General features: G+C 46.9%; 10 non-coding genes and 1 pseudogene across 10 annotated transcripts; all 11 read left to right on the top strand.

Moving 5' to 3' along the window:
- Nucleotides 1-889: 889 nt before the first annotated feature.
- On the top strand, nucleotides 890-1,085 carry LOC142287919 (U2 spliceosomal RNA). Its single transcript, XR_012748811.1, has one exon. It is a non-coding gene; the product is annotated as a U2 spliceosomal RNA (small nuclear RNA).
- A 1,387-nt stretch (nucleotides 1,086-2,472) lies between these two features.
- Nucleotides 2,473-2,663, top strand: LOC142287896 (U2 spliceosomal RNA). The gene has a single exon (XR_012748791.1). It is a non-coding gene; the product is annotated as a U2 spliceosomal RNA (small nuclear RNA).
- A 1,387-nt stretch (nucleotides 2,664-4,050) lies between these two features.
- On the top strand, nucleotides 4,051-4,241 carry LOC142287895 (U2 spliceosomal RNA). The gene has a single exon (XR_012748790.1). It is a non-coding gene; the product is annotated as a U2 spliceosomal RNA (small nuclear RNA).
- Nucleotides 4,242-5,628: 1,387 nt separating this feature from the next.
- LOC142287894 (U2 spliceosomal RNA) lies at nucleotides 5,629-5,819 on the top strand. The gene has a single exon (XR_012748789.1). It is a non-coding gene; the product is annotated as a U2 spliceosomal RNA (small nuclear RNA).
- Nucleotides 5,820-7,206: 1,387 nt separating this feature from the next.
- On the top strand, nucleotides 7,207-7,397 carry LOC142287892 (U2 spliceosomal RNA). The gene has a single exon (XR_012748787.1). It is a non-coding gene; the product is annotated as a U2 spliceosomal RNA (small nuclear RNA).
- Nucleotides 7,398-8,784: 1,387 nt separating this feature from the next.
- LOC142287891 (U2 spliceosomal RNA) lies at nucleotides 8,785-8,975 on the top strand. Its single transcript, XR_012748786.1, has one exon. It is a non-coding gene; the product is annotated as a U2 spliceosomal RNA (small nuclear RNA).
- A 1,387-nt stretch (nucleotides 8,976-10,362) lies between these two features.
- LOC142287890 (U2 spliceosomal RNA) lies at nucleotides 10,363-10,553 on the top strand. The gene has a single exon (XR_012748785.1). It is a non-coding gene; the product is annotated as a U2 spliceosomal RNA (small nuclear RNA).
- Nucleotides 10,554-11,940: 1,387 nt separating this feature from the next.
- LOC142287889 (U2 spliceosomal RNA) lies at nucleotides 11,941-12,131 on the top strand. The gene has a single exon (XR_012748784.1). It is a non-coding gene; the product is annotated as a U2 spliceosomal RNA (small nuclear RNA).
- Nucleotides 12,132-13,518: 1,387 nt separating this feature from the next.
- Nucleotides 13,519-13,709, top strand: LOC142287888 (U2 spliceosomal RNA). The gene has a single exon (XR_012748783.1). It is a non-coding gene; the product is annotated as a U2 spliceosomal RNA (small nuclear RNA).
- A 1,387-nt stretch (nucleotides 13,710-15,096) lies between these two features.
- Nucleotides 15,097-15,287, top strand: LOC142287887 (U2 spliceosomal RNA). The gene has a single exon (XR_012748782.1). It is a non-coding gene; the product is annotated as a U2 spliceosomal RNA (small nuclear RNA).
- A 1,387-nt stretch (nucleotides 15,288-16,674) lies between these two features.
- Nucleotides 16,675-16,801, top strand: LOC142287868 (U2 spliceosomal RNA; annotated as a pseudogene).
- Nucleotides 16,802-17,113: the final 312 nt, after the last annotated feature.

Here is a 17,113-nt window from a genome sequence, read left to right as displayed (position 1 = left end):
TTGGGGACCCTCTCCTCACGGTGGGGTCCACACGAATCCTAGCCTTTGCACTGTTTTTGGTGTGACTTCGGTCATGCATTTTTTGTGGTGCTTTGGAAAGCTTCATTAAATCAAAATCTGTGAGGCTCGGCAGATGCAATGCACACTGGAAGGTTGCGCTTGCTAGTACTCTTGATGTATAGTATATTCATCTAGAGGAAAACATGGCCCTACCAGGATCGAGGCTATTAGACTGAGTAAGTGTGGGGGCTATGGTGCAATGTTCCCCAGGACTGACGACCCTGGAGTGAGTCTGAGCTTGCTGGCTTGGGACCCCGGCGAGCCTTGGGCTCTGTAGCACACCGTACCTTGCCCTTTCATACTTTCTGAGCATTATGCTCTATCCCGGCCTTCTGGCTAGGAAGGGAAATTTTTATAATCATGGTCGGAGGTCCGTTCAGCTTTGGGCTGAGAAACCAACACCCGGTTGGAGGTCCGGGTCAGCTTCGGCTGAGAAACCAACACCCGGTTGGAGGTCTGGGTCAGCTTCGGCTGAGAAACCAACACCCGGTTGGAGGTCTGGGTCAGCTTCGGCTGAGAAACCAACACCCGGTTGGAGGTCCGGTTAGCCTTGGGCTGAGAAACCAACACCGGTTGACGGTCCGGGCAGTTTCGGCTGCGAAACCAACAACTAGTAGCTCTCTACTCCACTTGGGTAAGATGCCTGGGTGGACGCTGGGAGCAACGACAAGGCTCAACCAGGCTTCGGCTTGGGGGAGCACCGAAGATCCCTGACCCTTGCTGTGGCCTTCTGGCTCGGAGGGACGGGGTTGATTTTTGGGGACCCTCTCCTCACGGAGGGGTCCACACGAATCCTAGCCTTTGCACTGTTTTTGGTGTGACTTCGGTCATGCATTTTTTGCGGTGCTTTGGAAAGCTTCATTAAATCAAAATCTGTTCTTATCAGTTTAATATCTGATACGTCCCCTATCTGGGGACCATATATTAAATGGATTTTTAGAACAGGGAGATGGAAAAAGAGCTTGCTCTGTCCACTCCACGCATTGACCTGGTATTGCAGTACCTCCAGGAACGGTGCACCCCTTCTTAACCCAGTTTCCAAAAGCAGAACTCAATTCACCTGATTCATATTAGCCCGATTTAATGAATTGGAAGAAAGCATACGTCTTCATATGCACCTCAATTTGGCCCATTCACTTTTCACACTTCCTCCTTTTGTTTTTTATCTTTCACACTTTTGACTTTCTTTATTCATCCAAATAGCAAACTCATCACCACTCAACCTGACCAACTCGGCTATGTCCCCGTGCTGCAGTTCTCTGTCTTATCTAGATCATTTGCAATTGAATGGAATAGATCCCTTTTGGACAAAGTGGATTCACCTGCTGCTGCAGTGACCACAGGTGTGATAACATCTAGAATTGGCATCTGGTGCGATCTCTCCGCTTCCACTCCAAAGAAAGTTACCTGTTTATTCCTATCATGCATTGGTTTTTGGGGTTTTCTTTGAGTAATGATGATCTCTTTAGTAGTCTGTTGGCGCCCTCTCCTGGAGGAATAGTTTGCTTGCTCTTGGACATTCTAAAAGAGAGGTCATGATAGACATTGAGCTTCTGAGCTCAATTGGGGACAGTCATGGGTGATGAATGTTTGCAACCTACTGCGAAGCCTCATACCGCAATATAAGGAACGTCAAATACTAAGAAAGGGCGGCCTATGAAAGAATTACTACTTTCAATAAGTACACTTAAACGGCTAATTGGGAATAGAAAAACTGTAAAAAGCCCTCTGAGAAAGCCCCCCTCTAACCTTTGATAGTAAGCTTTTCTGTAGTCTGCCTGTTGATGAATTTTCCGTTTGAACTGTGCACAACATGAAGAGACGGAACACTGGCGGCTTGTCACAATGCCCCCCGATGACATCACAATAGCGCTGCTGCCTAGAAAACAAGCTGCGCAGAAGAAGTTGTTCTTTGGGTGGGAGGGTGGGCTAGTGGAAGGAGGGGGCAATCTCTTTTTTTCCCGGGTGGTAGGGGGATGACAGGAGAAGGGAAGCGGGTGGTGAGAAAGGTACAGAGGGCAGGGTTTGGGGGCTGGGAAGGAAAGGGAAAAGATTAGGGTTTGGGGATGATGAAAGGGCTTTCTACGGGTAAGGATGGCAAAGGGTGGCAGTGACGGAAAGTCAGGCAACCTGTCCTGTCCGTCTTTTTGTATCGTGAATTGGAAAGACTGCAAGGGGGAGGGGAGTTGCTTGCGCCCTAAAGGAGGAGTTATTCAGATTCATTGCAGTGGGCGGCGGCTGCAAAACGCACCATTCTTCTTGTTTTGGCTCTGCAAAGCAGCCTTTTCAAGGGTTGGCTTGGGTGACAAAATGTCTTGTGTAGGCGTGGGTTTGTCTCCCTCTCGCTCTCTCTCCCTAAGATGTGTCCGGCATAGGCCAGGGTGCCACTCGAGGCCCAAACCAATTCTGGTTATCGCTTCTCGGCCTTTTGGCTAAGATCAAGTGTAGTATCTGTTCTTATCAGTTTAATATCTGATACGTCCCCTATCTGGGGACCATATATTAAATGGATTTTTAGAACAGGGAGATGGAAAAAGAGCTTGCTCTGTCCACTCCACGCATTGACCTGGTATTGCAGTACCTCCAGGAACGGTGCACCCCTTCTTAACCCAGTTTCCAAAAGCAGAACTCAATTCACCTGATTCATATTAGCCCGATTTAATGAATTGGAAGAAAGCATACGTCTTCATATGCACCTCAATTTGGCCCATTCACTTTTCACACTTCCTCCTTTTGTTTTTTATCTTTCACACTTTTGACTTTCTTTATTCATCCAAATAGCAAACTCATCACCACTCAACCTGACCAACTCGGCTATGTCCCCGTGCTGCAGTTCTCTGTCTTATCTAGATCATTTGCAATTGAATGGAATAGATCCCTTTTGGACAAAGTGGATTCACCTGCTGCTGCAGTGACCACAGGTGTGATAACATCTAGAATTGGCATCTGGTGCGATCTCTCCGCTTCCACTCCAAAGAAAGTTACCTGTTTATTCCTATCATGCATTGGTTTTTGGGGTTTTCTTTGAGTAATGATGATCTCTTTAGTAGTCTGTTGGCGCCCTCTCCTGGAGGAATAGTTTGCTTGCTCTTGGACATTCTAAAAGAGAGGTCATGATAGACATTGAGCTTCTGAGCTCAATTGGGGACAGTCATGGGTGATGAATGTTTGCAACCTACTGCGAAGCCTCATACCGCAATATAAGGAACGTCAAATACTAAGAAAGGGCGGCCTATGAAAGAATTACTACTTTCAATAAGTACACTTAAACGGCTAATTGGGAATAGAAAAACTGTAAAAAGCCCTCTGAGAAAGCCCCCCTCTAACCTTTGATAGTAAGCTTTTCTGTAGTCTGCCTGTTGATGTATTTTCCGTTTGAACTGTGCACAACATGAAGAGACGGAACACTGGCGGCTTGTCACAATGCCCCCCGATGACATCACAATAGCGCTGCTGCCTAGAAAACAAGCTGCGCAGAAGAAGTTGTTCTTTGGGTGGGAGGGTGGGCTAGTGGAAGGAGGGGGCAATCTCTTTTTTTCCCGGGTGGTAGGGGGATGACAGGAGAAGGGAAGCGGGTGGTGAGAAAGGTACAGAGGGCAGGGTTTGGGGGCTGGGAAGGAAAGGGAAAAGATTAGGGTTTGGGGATGATGAAAGGGCTTTCTACGGGTAAGGATGGCAAAGGGTGGCAGTGACGGAAAGTCAGGCAACCTGTCCTGTCCGTCTTTTTGTATCGTGAATTGGAAAGACTGCAAGGGGGAGGGGAGTTGCTTGCGCCCTAAAGGAGGAGTTATTCAGATTCATTGCAGTGGGCGGCGGCTGCAAAACGCACCATTCTTCTTGTTTTGGCTCTGCAAAGCAGCCTTTTCAAGGGTTGGCTTGGGTGACAAAATGTCTTGTGTAGGCGTGGGTTTGTCTCCCTCTCGCTCTCTCTCCCTAAGATGTGTCCGGCATAGGCCAGGGTGCCACTCGAGGCCCAAACCAATTCTGGTTATCGCTTCTCGGCCTTTTGGCTAAGATCAAGTGTAGTATCTGTTCTTATCAGTTTAATATCTGATACGTCCCCTATCTGGGGACCATATATTAAATGGATTTTTAGAACAGGGAGATGGAAAAAGAGCTTGCTCTGTCCACTCCACGCATTGACCTGGTATTGCAGTACCTCCAGGAACGGTGCACCCCTTCTTAACCCAGTTTCCAAAAGCAGAACTCAATTCACCTGATTCATATTAGCCCGATTTAATGAATTGGAAGAAAGCATACGTCTTCATATGCACCTCAATTTGGCCCATTCACTTTTCACACTTCCTCCTTTTGTTTTTTATCTTTCACACTTTTGACTTTCTTTATTCATCCAAATAGCAAACTCATCACCACTCAACCTGACCAACTCGGCTATGTCCCCGTGCTGCAGTTCTCTGTCTTATCTAGATCATTTGCAATTGAATGGAATAGATCCCTTTTGGACAAAGTGGATTCACCTGCTGCTGCAGTGACCACAGGTGTGATAACATCTAGAATTGGCATCTGGTGCGATCTCTCCGCTTCCACTCCAAAGAAAGTTACCTGTTTATTCCTATCATGCATTGGTTTTTGGGGTTTTCTTTGAGTAATGATGATCTCTTTAGTAGTCTGTTGGCGCCCTCTCCTGGAGGAATAGTTTGCTTGCTCTTGGACATTCTAAAAGAGAGGTCATGATAGACATTGAGCTTCTGAGCTCAATTGGGGACAGTCATGGGTGATGAATGTTTGCAACCTACTGCGAAGCCTCATACCGCAATATAAGGAACGTCAAATACTAAGAAAGGGCGGCCTATGAAAGAATTACTACTTTCAATAAGTACACTTAAACGGCTAATTGGGAATAGAAAAACTGTAAAAAGCCCTCTGAGAAAGCCCCCCTCTAACCTTTGATAGTAAGCTTTTCTGTAGTCTGCCTGTTGATGTATTTTCCGTTTGAACTGTGCACAACATGAAGAGACGGAACACTGGCGGCTTGTCACAATGCCCCCCGATGACATCACAATAGCGCTGCTGCCTAGAAAACAAGCTGCGCAGAAGAAGTTGTTCTTTGGGTGGGAGGGTGGGCTAGTGGAAGGAGGGGGCAATCTCTTTTTTTCCCGGGTGGTAGGGGGATGACAGGAGAAGGGAAGCGGGTGGTGAGAAAGGTACAGAGGGCAGGGTTTGGGGGCTGGGAAGGAAAGGGAAAAGATTAGGGTTTGGGGATGATGAAAGGGCTTTCTACGGGTAAGGATGGCAAAGGGTGGCAGTGACGGAAAGTCAGGCAACCTGTCCTGTCCGTCTTTTTGTATCGTGAATTGGAAAGACTGCAAGGGGGAGGGGAGTTGCTTGCGCCCTAAAGGAGGAGTTATTCAGATTCATTGCAGTGGGCGGCGGCTGCAAAACGCACCATTCTTCTTGTTTTGGCTCTGCAAAGCAGCCTTTTCAAGGGTTGGCTTGGGTGACAAAATGTCTTGTGTAGGCGTGGGTTTGTCTCCCTCTCGCTCTCTCTCCCTAAGATGTGTCCGGCATAGGCCAGGGTGCCACTCGAGGCCCAAACCAATTCTGGTTATCGCTTCTCGGCCTTTTGGCTAAGATCAAGTGTAGTATCTGTTCTTATCAGTTTAATATCTGATACGTCCCCTATCTGGGGACCATATATTAAATGGATTTTTAGAACAGGGAGATGGAAAAAGAGCTTGCTCTGTCCACTCCACGCATTGACCTGGTATTGCAGTACCTCCAGGAACGGTGCACCCCTTCTTAACCCAGTTTCCAAAAGCAGAACTCAATTCACCTGATTCATATTAGCCCGATTTAATGAATTGGAAGAAAGCATACGTCTTCATATGCACCTCAATTTGGCCCATTCACTTTTCACACTTCCTCCTTTTGTTTTTTATCTTTCACACTTTTGACTTTCTTTATTCATCCAAATAGCAAACTCATCACCACTCAACCTGACCAACTCGGCTATGTCCCCGTGCTGCAGTTCTCTGTCTTATCTAGATCATTTGCAATTGAATGGAATAGATCCCTTTTGGACAAAGTGGATTCACCTGCTGCTGCAGTGACCACAGGTGTGATAACATCTAGAATTGGCATCTGGTGCGATCTCTCCGCTTCCACTCCAAAGAAAGTTACCTGTTTATTCCTATCATGCATTGGTTTTTGGGGTTTTCTTTGAGTAATGATGATCTCTTTAGTAGTCTGTTGGCGCCCTCTCCTGGAGGAATAGTTTGCTTGCTCTTGGACATTCTAAAAGAGAGGTCATGATAGACATTGAGCTTCTGAGCTCAATTGGGGACAGTCATGGGTGATGAATGTTTGCAACCTACTGCGAAGCCTCATACCGCAATATAAGGAACGTCAAATACTAAGAAAGGGCGGCCTATGAAAGAATTACTACTTTCAATAAGTACACTTAAACGGCTAATTGGGAATAGAAAAACTGTAAAAAGCCCTCTGAGAAAGCCCCCCTCTAACCTTTGATAGTAAGCTTTTCTGTAGTCTGCCTGTTGATGTATTTTCCGTTTGAACTGTGCACAACATGAAGAGATGGAACACTGGCGGCTTGTCACAATGCCCCCCGATGACATCACAATAGCGCTGCTGCCTAGAAAACAAGCTGCGCAGAAGAAGTTGTTCTTTGGGTGGGAGGGTGGGCTAGTGGAAGGAGGGGGCAATCTCTTTTTTTCCCGGGTGGTAGGGGGATGACAGGAGAAGGGAAGCGGGTGGTGAGAAAGGTACAGAGGGCAGGGTTTGGGGGCTGGGAAGGAAAGGGAAAAGATTAGGGTTTGGGGATGATGAAAGGGCTTTCTACGGGTAAGGATGGCAAAGGGTGGCAGTGACGGAAAGTCAGGCAACCTGTCCTGTCCGTCTTTTTGTATCGTGAATTGGAAAGACTGCAAGGGGGAGGGGAGTTGCTTGCGCCCTAAAGGAGGAGTTATTCAGATTCATTGCAGTGGGCGGCGGCTGCAAAACGCACCATTCTTCTTGTTTTGGCTCTGCAAAGCAGCCTTTTCAAGGGTTGGCTTGGGTGACAAAATGTCTTGTGTAGGCGTGGGTTTGTCTCCCTCTCGCTCTCTCTCCCTAAGATGTGTCCGGCATAGGCCAGGGTGCCACTCGAGGCCCAAACCAATTCTGGTTATCGCTTCTCGGCCTTTTGGCTAAGATCAAGTGTAGTATCTGTTCTTATCAGTTTAATATCTGATACGTCCCCTATCTGGGGACCATATATTAAATGGATTTTTAGAACAGGGAGATGGAAAAAGAGCTTGCTCTGTCCACTCCACGCATTGACCTGGTATTGCAGTACCTCCAGGAACGGTGCACCCCTTCTTAACCCAGTTTCCAAAAGCAGAACTCAATTCACCTGATTCATATTAGCCCGATTTAATGAATTGGAAGAAAGCATACGTCTTCATATGCACCTCAATTTGGCCCATTCACTTTTCACACTTCCTCCTTTTGTTTTTTATCTTTCACACTTTTGACTTTCTTTATTCATCCAAATAGCAAACTCATCACCACTCAACCTGACCAACTCGGCTATGTCCCCGTGCTGCAGTTCTCTGTCTTATCTAGATCATTTGCAATTGAATGGAATAGATCCCTTTTGGACAAAGTGGATTCACCTGCTGCTGCAGTGACCACAGGTGTGATAACATCTAGAATTGGCATCTGGTGCGATCTCTCCGCTTCCACTCCAAAGAAAGTTACCTGTTTATTCCTATCATGCATTGGTTTTTGGGGTTTTCTTTGAGTAATGATGATCTCTTTAGTAGTCTGTTGGCGCCCTCTCCTGGAGGAATAGTTTGCTTGCTCTTGGACATTCTAAAAGAGAGGTCATGATAGACATTGAGCTTCTGAGCTCAATTGGGGACAGTCATGGGTGATGAATGTTTGCAACCTACTGCGAAGCCTCATACCGCAATATAAGGAACGTCAAATACTAAGAAAGGGCGGCCTATGAAAGAATTACTACTTTCAATAAGTACACTTAAACGGCTAATTGGGAATAGAAAAACTGTAAAAAGCCCTCTGAGAAAGCCCCCCTCTAACCTTTGATAGTAAGCTTTTCTGTAGTCTGCCTGTTGATGTATTTTCCGTTTGAACTGTGCACAACATGAAGAGACGGAACACTGGCGGCTTGTCACAATGCCCCCCGATGACATCACAATAGCGCTGCTGCCTAGAAAACAAGCTGCGCAGAAGAAGTTGTTCTTTGGGTGGGATGGTGGGCTAGTGGAAGGAGGGGGCAATCTCTTTTTTTCCCGGGTGGTAGGGGGATGACAGGAGAAGGGAAGCGGGTGGTGAGAAAGGTACAGAGGGCAGGGTTTGGGGGCTGGGAAGGAAAGGGAAAAGATTAGGGTTTGGGGATGATGAAAGGGCTTTCTACGGGTAAGGATGGCAAAGGGTGGCAGTGACGGAAAGTCAGGCAACCTGTCCTGTCCGTCTTTTTGTATCGTGAATTGGAAAGACTGCAAGGGGGAGGGGAGTTGCTTGCGCCCTAAAGGAGGAGTTATTCAGATTCATTGCAGTGGGCGGCGGCTGCAAAACGCACCATTCTTCTTGTTTTGGCTCTGCAAAGCAGCCTTTTCAAGGGTTGGCTTGGGTGACAAAATGTCTTGTGTAGGCGTGGGTTTGTCTCCCTCTCGCTCTCTCTCCCTAAGATGTGTCCGGCATAGGCCAGGGTGCCACTCGAGGCCCAAACCAATTCTGGTTATCGCTTCTCGGCCTTTTGGCTAAGATCAAGTGTAGTATCTGTTCTTATCAGTTTAATATCTGATACGTCCCCTATCTGGGGACCATATATTAAATGGATTTTTAGAACAGGGAGATGGAAAAAGAGCTTGCTCTGTCCACTCCACGCATTGACCTGGTATTGCAGTACCTCCAGGAACGGTGCACCCCTTCTTAACCCAGTTTCCAAAAGCAGAACTCAATTCACCTGATTCATATTAGCCCGATTTAATGAATTGGAAGAAAGCATACGTCTTCATATGCACCTCAATTTGGCCCATTCACTTTTCACACTTCCTCCTTTTGTTTTTTATCTTTCACACTTTTGACTTTCTTTATTCATCCAAATAGCAAACTCATCACCACTCAACCTGACCAACTCGGCTATGTCCCCGTGCTGCAGTTCTCTGTCTTATCTAGATCATTTGCAATTGAATGGAATAGATCCCTTTTGGACAAAGTGGATTCACCTGCTGCTGCAGTGACCACAGGTGTGATAACATCTAGAATTGGCATCTGGTGCGATCTCTCCGCTTCCACTCCAAAGAAAGTTACCTGTTTATTCCTATCATGCATTGGTTTTTGGGGTTTTCTTTGAGTAATGATGATCTCTTTAGTAGTCTGTTGGCGCCCTCTCCTGGAGGAATAGTTTGCTTGCTCTTGGACATTCTAAAAGAGAGGTCATGATAGACATTGAGCTTCTGAGCTCAATTGGGGACAGTCATGGGTGATGAATGTTTGCAACCTACTGCGAAGCCTCATACCGCAATATAAGGAACGTCAAATACTAAGAAAGGGCGGCCTATGAAAGAATTACTACTTTCAATAAGTACACTTAAACGGCTAATTGGGAATAGAAAAACTGTAAAAAGCCCTCTGAGAAAGCCCCCCTCTAACCTTTGATAGTAAGCTTTTCTGTAGTCTGCCTGTTGATGTATTTTCCGTTTGAACTGTGCACAACATGAAGAGACGGAACACTGGCGGCTTGTCACAATGCCCCCCGATGACATCACAATAGCGCTGCTGCCTAGAAAACAAGCTGCGCAGAAGAAGTTGTTCTTTGGGTGGGAGGGTGGGCTAGTGGAAGGAGGGGGCAATCTCTTTTTTTCCCGGGTGGTAGGGGGATGACAGGAGAAGGGAAGCGGGTGGTGAGAAAGGTACAGAGGGCAGGGTTTGGGGGCTGGGAAGGAAAGGGAAAAGATTAGGGTTTGGGGATGATGAAAGGGCTTTCTACGGGTAAGGATGGCAAAGGGTGGCAGTGACGGAAAGTCAGGCAACCTGTCCTGTCCGTCTTTTTGTATCGTGAATTGGAAAGACTGCAAGGGGGAGGGGAGTTGCTTGCGCCCTAAAGGAGGAGTTATTCAGATTCATTGCAGTGGGCGGCGGCTGCAAAACGCACCATTCTTCTTGTTTTGGCTCTGCAAAGCAGCCTTTTCAAGGGTTGGCTTGGGTGACAAAATGTCTTGTGTAGGCGTGGGTTTGTCTCCCTCTCGCTCTCTCTCCCTAAGATGTGTCCGGCATAGGCCAGGGTGCCACTCGAGGCCCAAACCAATTCTGGTTATCGCTTCTCGGCCTTTTGGCTAAGATCAAGTGTAGTATCTGTTCTTATCAGTTTAATATCTGATACGTCCCCTATCTGGGGACCATATATTAAATGGATTTTTAGAACAGGGAGATGGAAAAAGAGCTTGCTCTGTCCACTCCACGCATTGACCTGGTATTGCAGTACCTCCAGGAACGGTGCACCCCTTCTTAACCCAGTTTCCAAAAGCAGAACTCAATTCACCTGATTCATATTAGCCCGATTTAATGAATTGGAAGAAAGCATACGTCTTCATATGCACCTCAATTTGGCCCATTCACTTTTCACACTTCCTCCTTTTGTTTTTTATCTTTCACACTTTTGACTTTCTTTATTCATCCAAATAGCAAACTCATCACCACTCAACCTGACCAACTCGGCTATGTCCCCGTGCTGCAGTTCTCTGTCTTATCTAGATCATTTGCAATTGAATGGAATAGATCCCTTTTGGACAAAGTGGATTCACCTGCTGCTGCAGTGACCACAGGTGTGATAACATCTAGAATTGGCATCTGGTGCGATCTCTCCGCTTCCACTCCAAAGAAAGTTACCTGTTTATTCCTATCATGCATTGGTTTTTGGGGTTTTCTTTGAGTAATGATGATCTCTTTAGTAGTCTGTTGGCGCCCTCTCCTGGAGGAATAGTTTGCTTGCTCTTGGACATTCTAAAAGAGAGGTCATGATAGACATTGAGCTTCTGAGCTCAATTGGGGACAGTCATGGGTGATGAATGTTTGCAACCTACTGCGAAGCCTCATACCGCAATATAAGGAACGTCAAATACTAAGAAAGGGCGGCCTATGAAAGAATTACTACTTTCAATAAGTACACTTAAACGGCTAATTGGGAATAGAAAAACTGTAAAAAGCCCTCTGAGAAAGCCCCCCTCTAACCTTTGATAGTAAGCTTTTCTGTAGTCTGCCTGTTGATGTATTTTCCGTTTGAACTGTGCACAACATGAAGAGACGGAACACTGGCGGCTTGTCACAATGCCCCCCGATGACATCACAATAGCGCTGCTGCCTAGAAAACAAGCTGCGCAGAAGAAGTTGTTCTTTGGGTGGGAGGGTGGGCTAGTGGAAGGAGGGGGCAATCTCTTTTTTTCCCGGGTGGTAGGGGGATGACAGGAGAAGGGAAGCGGGTGGTGAGAAAGGTACAGAGGGCAGGGTTTGGGGGCTGGGAAGGAAAGGGAAAAGATTAGGGTTTGGGGATGATGAAAGGGCTTTCTACGGGTAAGGATGGCAAAGGGTGGCAGTGACGGAAAGTCAGGCAACCTGTCCTGTCCGTCTTTTTGTATCGTGAATTGGAAAGACTGCAAGGGGGAGGGGAGTTGCTTGCGCCCTAAAGGAGGAGTTATTCAGATTCATTGCAGTGGGCGGCGGCTGCAAAACGCACCATTCTTCTTGTTTTGGCTCTGCAAAGCAGCCTTTTCAAGGGTTGGCTTGGGTGACAAAATGTCTTGTGTAGGCGTGGGTTTGTCTCCCTCTCGCTCTCTCTCCCTAAGATGTGTCCGGCATAGGCCAGGGTGCCACTCGAGGCCCAAACCAATTCTGGTTATCGCTTCTCGGCCTTTTGGCTAAGATCAAGTGTAGTATCTGTTCTTATCAGTTTAATATCTGATACGTCCCCTATCTGGGGACCATATATTAAATGGATTTTTAGAACAGGGAGATGGAAAAAGAGCTTGCTCTGTCCACTCCACGCATTGACCTGGTATTGCAGTACCTCCAGGAACGGTGCACCCCTTCTTAACCCAGTTTCCAAAAGCAGAACTCAATTCACCTGATTCATATTAGCCCGATTTAATGAATTGGAAGAAAGCATACGTCTTCATATGCACCTCAATTTGGCCCATTCACTTTTCACACTTCCTCCTTTTGTTTTTTATCTTTCACACTTTTGACTTTCTTTATTCATCCAAATAGCAAACTCATCACCACTCAACCTGACCAACTCGGCTATGTCCCCGTGCTGCAGTTCTCTGTCTTATCTAGATCATTTGCAATTGAATGGAATAGATCCCTTTTGGACAAAGTGGATTCACCTGCTGCTGCAGTGACCACAGGTGTGATAACATCTAGAATTGGCATCTGGTGCGATCTCTCCGCTTCCACTCCAAAGAAAGTTACCTGTTTATTCCTATCATGCATTGGTTTTTGGGGTTTTCTTTGAGTAATGATGATCTCTTTAGTAGTCTGTTGGCGCCCTCTCCTGGAGGAATAGTTTGCTTGCTCTTGGACATTCTAAAAGAGAGGTCATGATAGACATTGAGCTTCTGAGCTCAATTGGGGACAGTCATGGGTGATGAATGTTTGCAACCTACTGCGAAGCCTCATACCGCAATATAAGGAACGTCAAATACTAAGAAAGGGCGGCCTATGAAAGAATTACTACTTTCAATAAGTACACTTAAACGGCTAATTGGGAATAGAAAAACTGTAAAAAGCCCTCTGAGAAAGCCCCCCTCTAACCTTTGATAGTAAGCTTTTCTGTAGTCTGCCTGTTGATGTATTTTCCGTTTGAACTGTGCACAACATGAAGAGACGGAACACTGGCGGCTTGTCACAATGCCCCCCGATGACATCACAATAGCGCTGCTGCCTAGAAAACAAGCTGCGCAGAAGAAGTTGTTCTTTGGGTGGGAGGGTGGGCTAGTGGAAGGAGGGGGCAATCTCTTTTTTTCCCGGGTGGTAGGGGGATGACAGGAGAAGGGAAGCGGGTGGTGAGAAAGGTACAGAGGGCAGGGTTTGGGGGCTGGGAAGGAAAGGGAAAAGATTAGGGTTTGGGGATGATGAAAGGGCTTTCTACGGGTAAGGATGGCAAAGGGTGGCAGTGACGGAAAGTCAGGCAACCTGTCCTGTCCGTCTTTTTGTATCGTGAATTGGAAAGACTGCAAGGGGGAGGGGAGTTGCTTGCGCCCTAAAGGAGGAGTTATTCAGATTCATTGCAGTGGGCGGCGGCTGCAAAACGCACCATTCTTCTTGTTTTGGCTCTGCAAAGCAGCCTTTTCAAGGGTTGGCTTGGGTGACAAAATGTCTTGTGTAGGCGTGGGTTTGTCTCCCTCTCGCTCTTTCTCCCTAAGATGTGTCCGGCATAGGCCAGGGTGCCACTCGAGGCCCAAACCAATTCTGGTTATCGCTTCTCGGCCTTTTGGCTAAGATCAAGTGTAGTATCTGTTCTTATCAGTTTAATATCTGATACGTCCCCTATCTGGGGACCATATATTAAATGGATTTTTAGAACAGGGAGATGGAAAAAGAGCTTGCTCTGTCCACTCCACGCATTGACCTGGTATTGCAGTACCTCCAGGAACGGTGCACCCCTTCTTAACCCAGTTTCCAAAAGCAGAACTCAATTCACCTGATTCATATTAGCCCGATTTAATGAATTGGAAGAAAGCATACGTCTTCATATGCACCTCAATTTGGCCCATTCACTTTTCACACTTCCTCCTTTTGTTTTTTATCTTTCACACTTTTGACTTTCTTTATTCATCCAAATAGCAAACTCATCACCACTCAACCTGACCAACTCGGCTATGTCCCCGTGCTGCAGTTCTCTGTCTTATCTAGATCATTTGCAATTGAATGGAATAGATCCCTTTTGGACAAAGTGGATTCACCTGCTGCTGCAGTGACCACAGGTGTGATAACATCTAGAATTGGCATCTGGTGCGATCTCTCCGCTTCCACTCCAAAGAAAGTTACCTGTTTATTCCTATCATGCATTGGTTTTTGGGGTTTTCTTTGAGTAATGATGATCTCTTTAGTAGTCTGTTGGCGCCCTCTCCTGGAGGAATAGTTTGCTTGCTCTTGGACATTCTAAAAGAGAGGTCATGATAGACATTGAGCTTCTGAGCTCAATTGGGGACAGTCATGGGTGATGAATGTTTGCAACCTACTGCGAAGCCTCATACCGCAATATAAGGAACGTCAAATACTAAGAAAGGGCGGCCTATGAAAGAATTACTACTTTCAATAAGTACACTTAAACGGCTAATTGGGAATAGAAAAACTGTAAAAAGCCCTCTGAGAAAGCCCCCCTCTAACCTTTGATAGTAAGCTTTTCTGTAGTCTGCCTGTTGATGTATTTTCCGTTTGAACTGTGCACAACATGAAGAGACGGAACACTGGCGGCTTGTCACAATGCCCCCCGATGACATCACAATAGCGCTGCTGCCTGGAAAACAAGCTGCGCAGAAGAAGTTGTTCTTTGGGTGGGAGGGTGGGCTAGTGGAAGGAGGGGGCAATCTCTTTTTTTCCCGGGTGGTAGGGGGATGACAGGAGAAGGGAAGCGGGTGGTGAGAAAGGTACAGAGGGCAGGGTTTGGGGGCTGGGAAGGAAAGGGAAAAGATTAGGGTTTGGGGATGATGAAAGGGCTTTCTACGGGTAAGGATGGCAAAGGGTGGCAGTGACGGAAAGTCAGGCAACCTGTCCTGTCCGTCTTTTTGTATCGTGAATTGGAAAGACTGCAAGGGGGAGGGGAGTTGCTTGCGCCCTAAAGGAGGAGTTATTCAGATTCATTGCAGTGGGCGGCGGCTGCAAAACGCACCATTCTTCTTGTTTTGGCTCTGCAAAGCAGCCTTTTCAAGGGTTGGCTTGGGTGACAAAATGTCTTGTGTAGGCGTGGGTTTGTCTCCCTCTCGCTCTCTCTCCCTAAGATGTGTCCGGCATAGGCCAGGGTGCCACTCGAGGCCCAAACCAATTCTGGTTATCGCTTCTCGGCCTTTTGGCTAAGATCAAGTGTAGTATCTGTTCTTATCAGTTTAATATCTGATACGTCCCCTATCTGGGGACCATATATTAAATGGATTTTTAGAACAGGGAGATGGAAAAAGAGCTTGCTCTGTCCACTCCACGCATTGACCTGGTATTGCAGTACCTCCAGGAACGGTGCACCCCTTCTTAACCCAGTTTCCAAAAGCAGAACTCAATTCACCTGATTCATATTAGCCCGATTTAATGAATTGGAAGAAAGCATACGTCTTCATATGCACCTCAATTTGGCCCATTCACTTTTCACACTTCCTCCTTTTGTTTTTTATCTTTCACACTTTTGACTTTCTTTATTCATCCAAATAGCAAACTCATCACCACTCAACCTGACCAACTCGGCTATGTCCCCGTGCTGCAGTTCTCTGTCTTATCTAGATCATTTGCAATTGAATGGAATAGATCCCTTTTGGACAAAGTGGATTCACCTGCTGCTGCAGTGACCACAGGTGTGATAACATCTAGAATTGGCATCTGGTGCGATCTCTCCGCTTCCACTCCAAAGAAAGTTACCTGTTTATTCCTATCATGCATTGGTTTTTGGGGTTTTCTTTGAGTAATGATGATCTCTTTAGTAGTCTGTTGGCGCCCTCTCCTGGAGGAATAGTTTGCTTGCTCTTGGACATTCTAAAAGAGAGGTCATGATAGACATTGAGCTTCTGAGCTCAATTGGGGACAGTCATGGGTGATGAATGTTTGCAACCTACTGCGAAGCCTCATACCGCAATATAAGGAACGTCAAATACTAAGAAAGGGCGGCCTATGAAAGAATTACTACTTTCAATAAGTACACTTAAACGGCTAATTGGGAATAGAAAAACTGTAAAAAGCCCTCTGAGAAAGCCCCCCTCTAACCTTTGATAGTAAGCTTTTCTGTAGTCTGCCTGTTGATGTATTTTCCGTTTGAACTGTGCACAACATGAAGAGACGGAACACTGGCGGCTTGTCACAATGCCCCCCGATGACATCACAATAGCGCTGCTGCCTAGAAAACAAGCTGCGCAGAAGAAGTTGTTCTTTGGGTGGGAGGGTGGGCTAGTGGAAGGAGGGGGCAATCTCTTTTTTTTCCGGGTGGTAGGGGGATGACAGGAGAAGGGAAGCGGGTGGTGAGAAAGGTACAGAGGGCAGGGTTTGGGGGCTGGGAAGGAAAGGGAAAAGATTAGGGTTTGGGGATGATGAAAGGGCTTTCTACGGGTAAGGATGGCAAAGGGTGGCAGTGACGGAAAGTCAGGCAACCTGTCCTGTCCGTCTTTTTGTATCGTGAATTGGAAAGACTGCAAGGGGGAGGGGAGTTGCTTGCGCCCTAAAGGAGGAGTTATTCAGATTCATTGCAGTGGGCGGCGGCTGCAAAACGCACCATTCTTCTTGTTTTGGCTCTGCAAAGCAGCCTTTTCAAGGGTTGGCTTGGGTGACAAAATGTCTTGTGTAGGCGTGGGTTTGTCTCCCTCTCGCTCTCTCTCCCTAAGATGTGTCCGGCATAGGCCAGGGTGCCACTCGAGGCCCAAACCAATTCTGGTTATCGCTTCTCGGCCTTTTGGCTAAGATCAAGTGTAGTATCTGTGAGGCTCGGCAGATGCAATGCACACTGGAAGGTTGCGCTTGCTAGTACTCTTAATGTATAGTATATTCATCTAGAGGAAAACATGGCCCTACCAGGATCGAGGCTATTAGACTGAGTAAGTGTGGGGGCTATGGTGCAATGTGCCCCAGGACTGACGACCCTGGAGTGAGTCTGAGCTTGCTGGCTTGGGACCCCGGCGAGCCTTGGGCTCTGTAGCACACCGTACCTTGCCCTTTCATACTTTCTGAGCATATTGCTCTCTCCCGGCCTTCTGGCTAGGAAGGAAAATTTTTATAATCATGGTCGGAGGTCCGTTCAGCTTTGGGCTGAGAAACCAACACCCGGTTGGAGGTCCGGGTCAGCTTCGGCTGAGAAACCAACACCCGGTTGGAGGTC

The sequence above is a fragment of the Anomaloglossus baeobatrachus genome, unplaced genomic scaffold (assembly GCF_048569485.1).
Source record: "Anomaloglossus baeobatrachus isolate aAnoBae1 unplaced genomic scaffold, aAnoBae1.hap1 Scaffold_761, whole genome shotgun sequence".
Classification (NCBI taxonomy): Eukaryota; Metazoa; Chordata; class Amphibia; order Anura; family Aromobatidae; genus Anomaloglossus; species Anomaloglossus baeobatrachus.
This window is presented reverse-complemented; position numbering and strand designations above follow the sequence as displayed.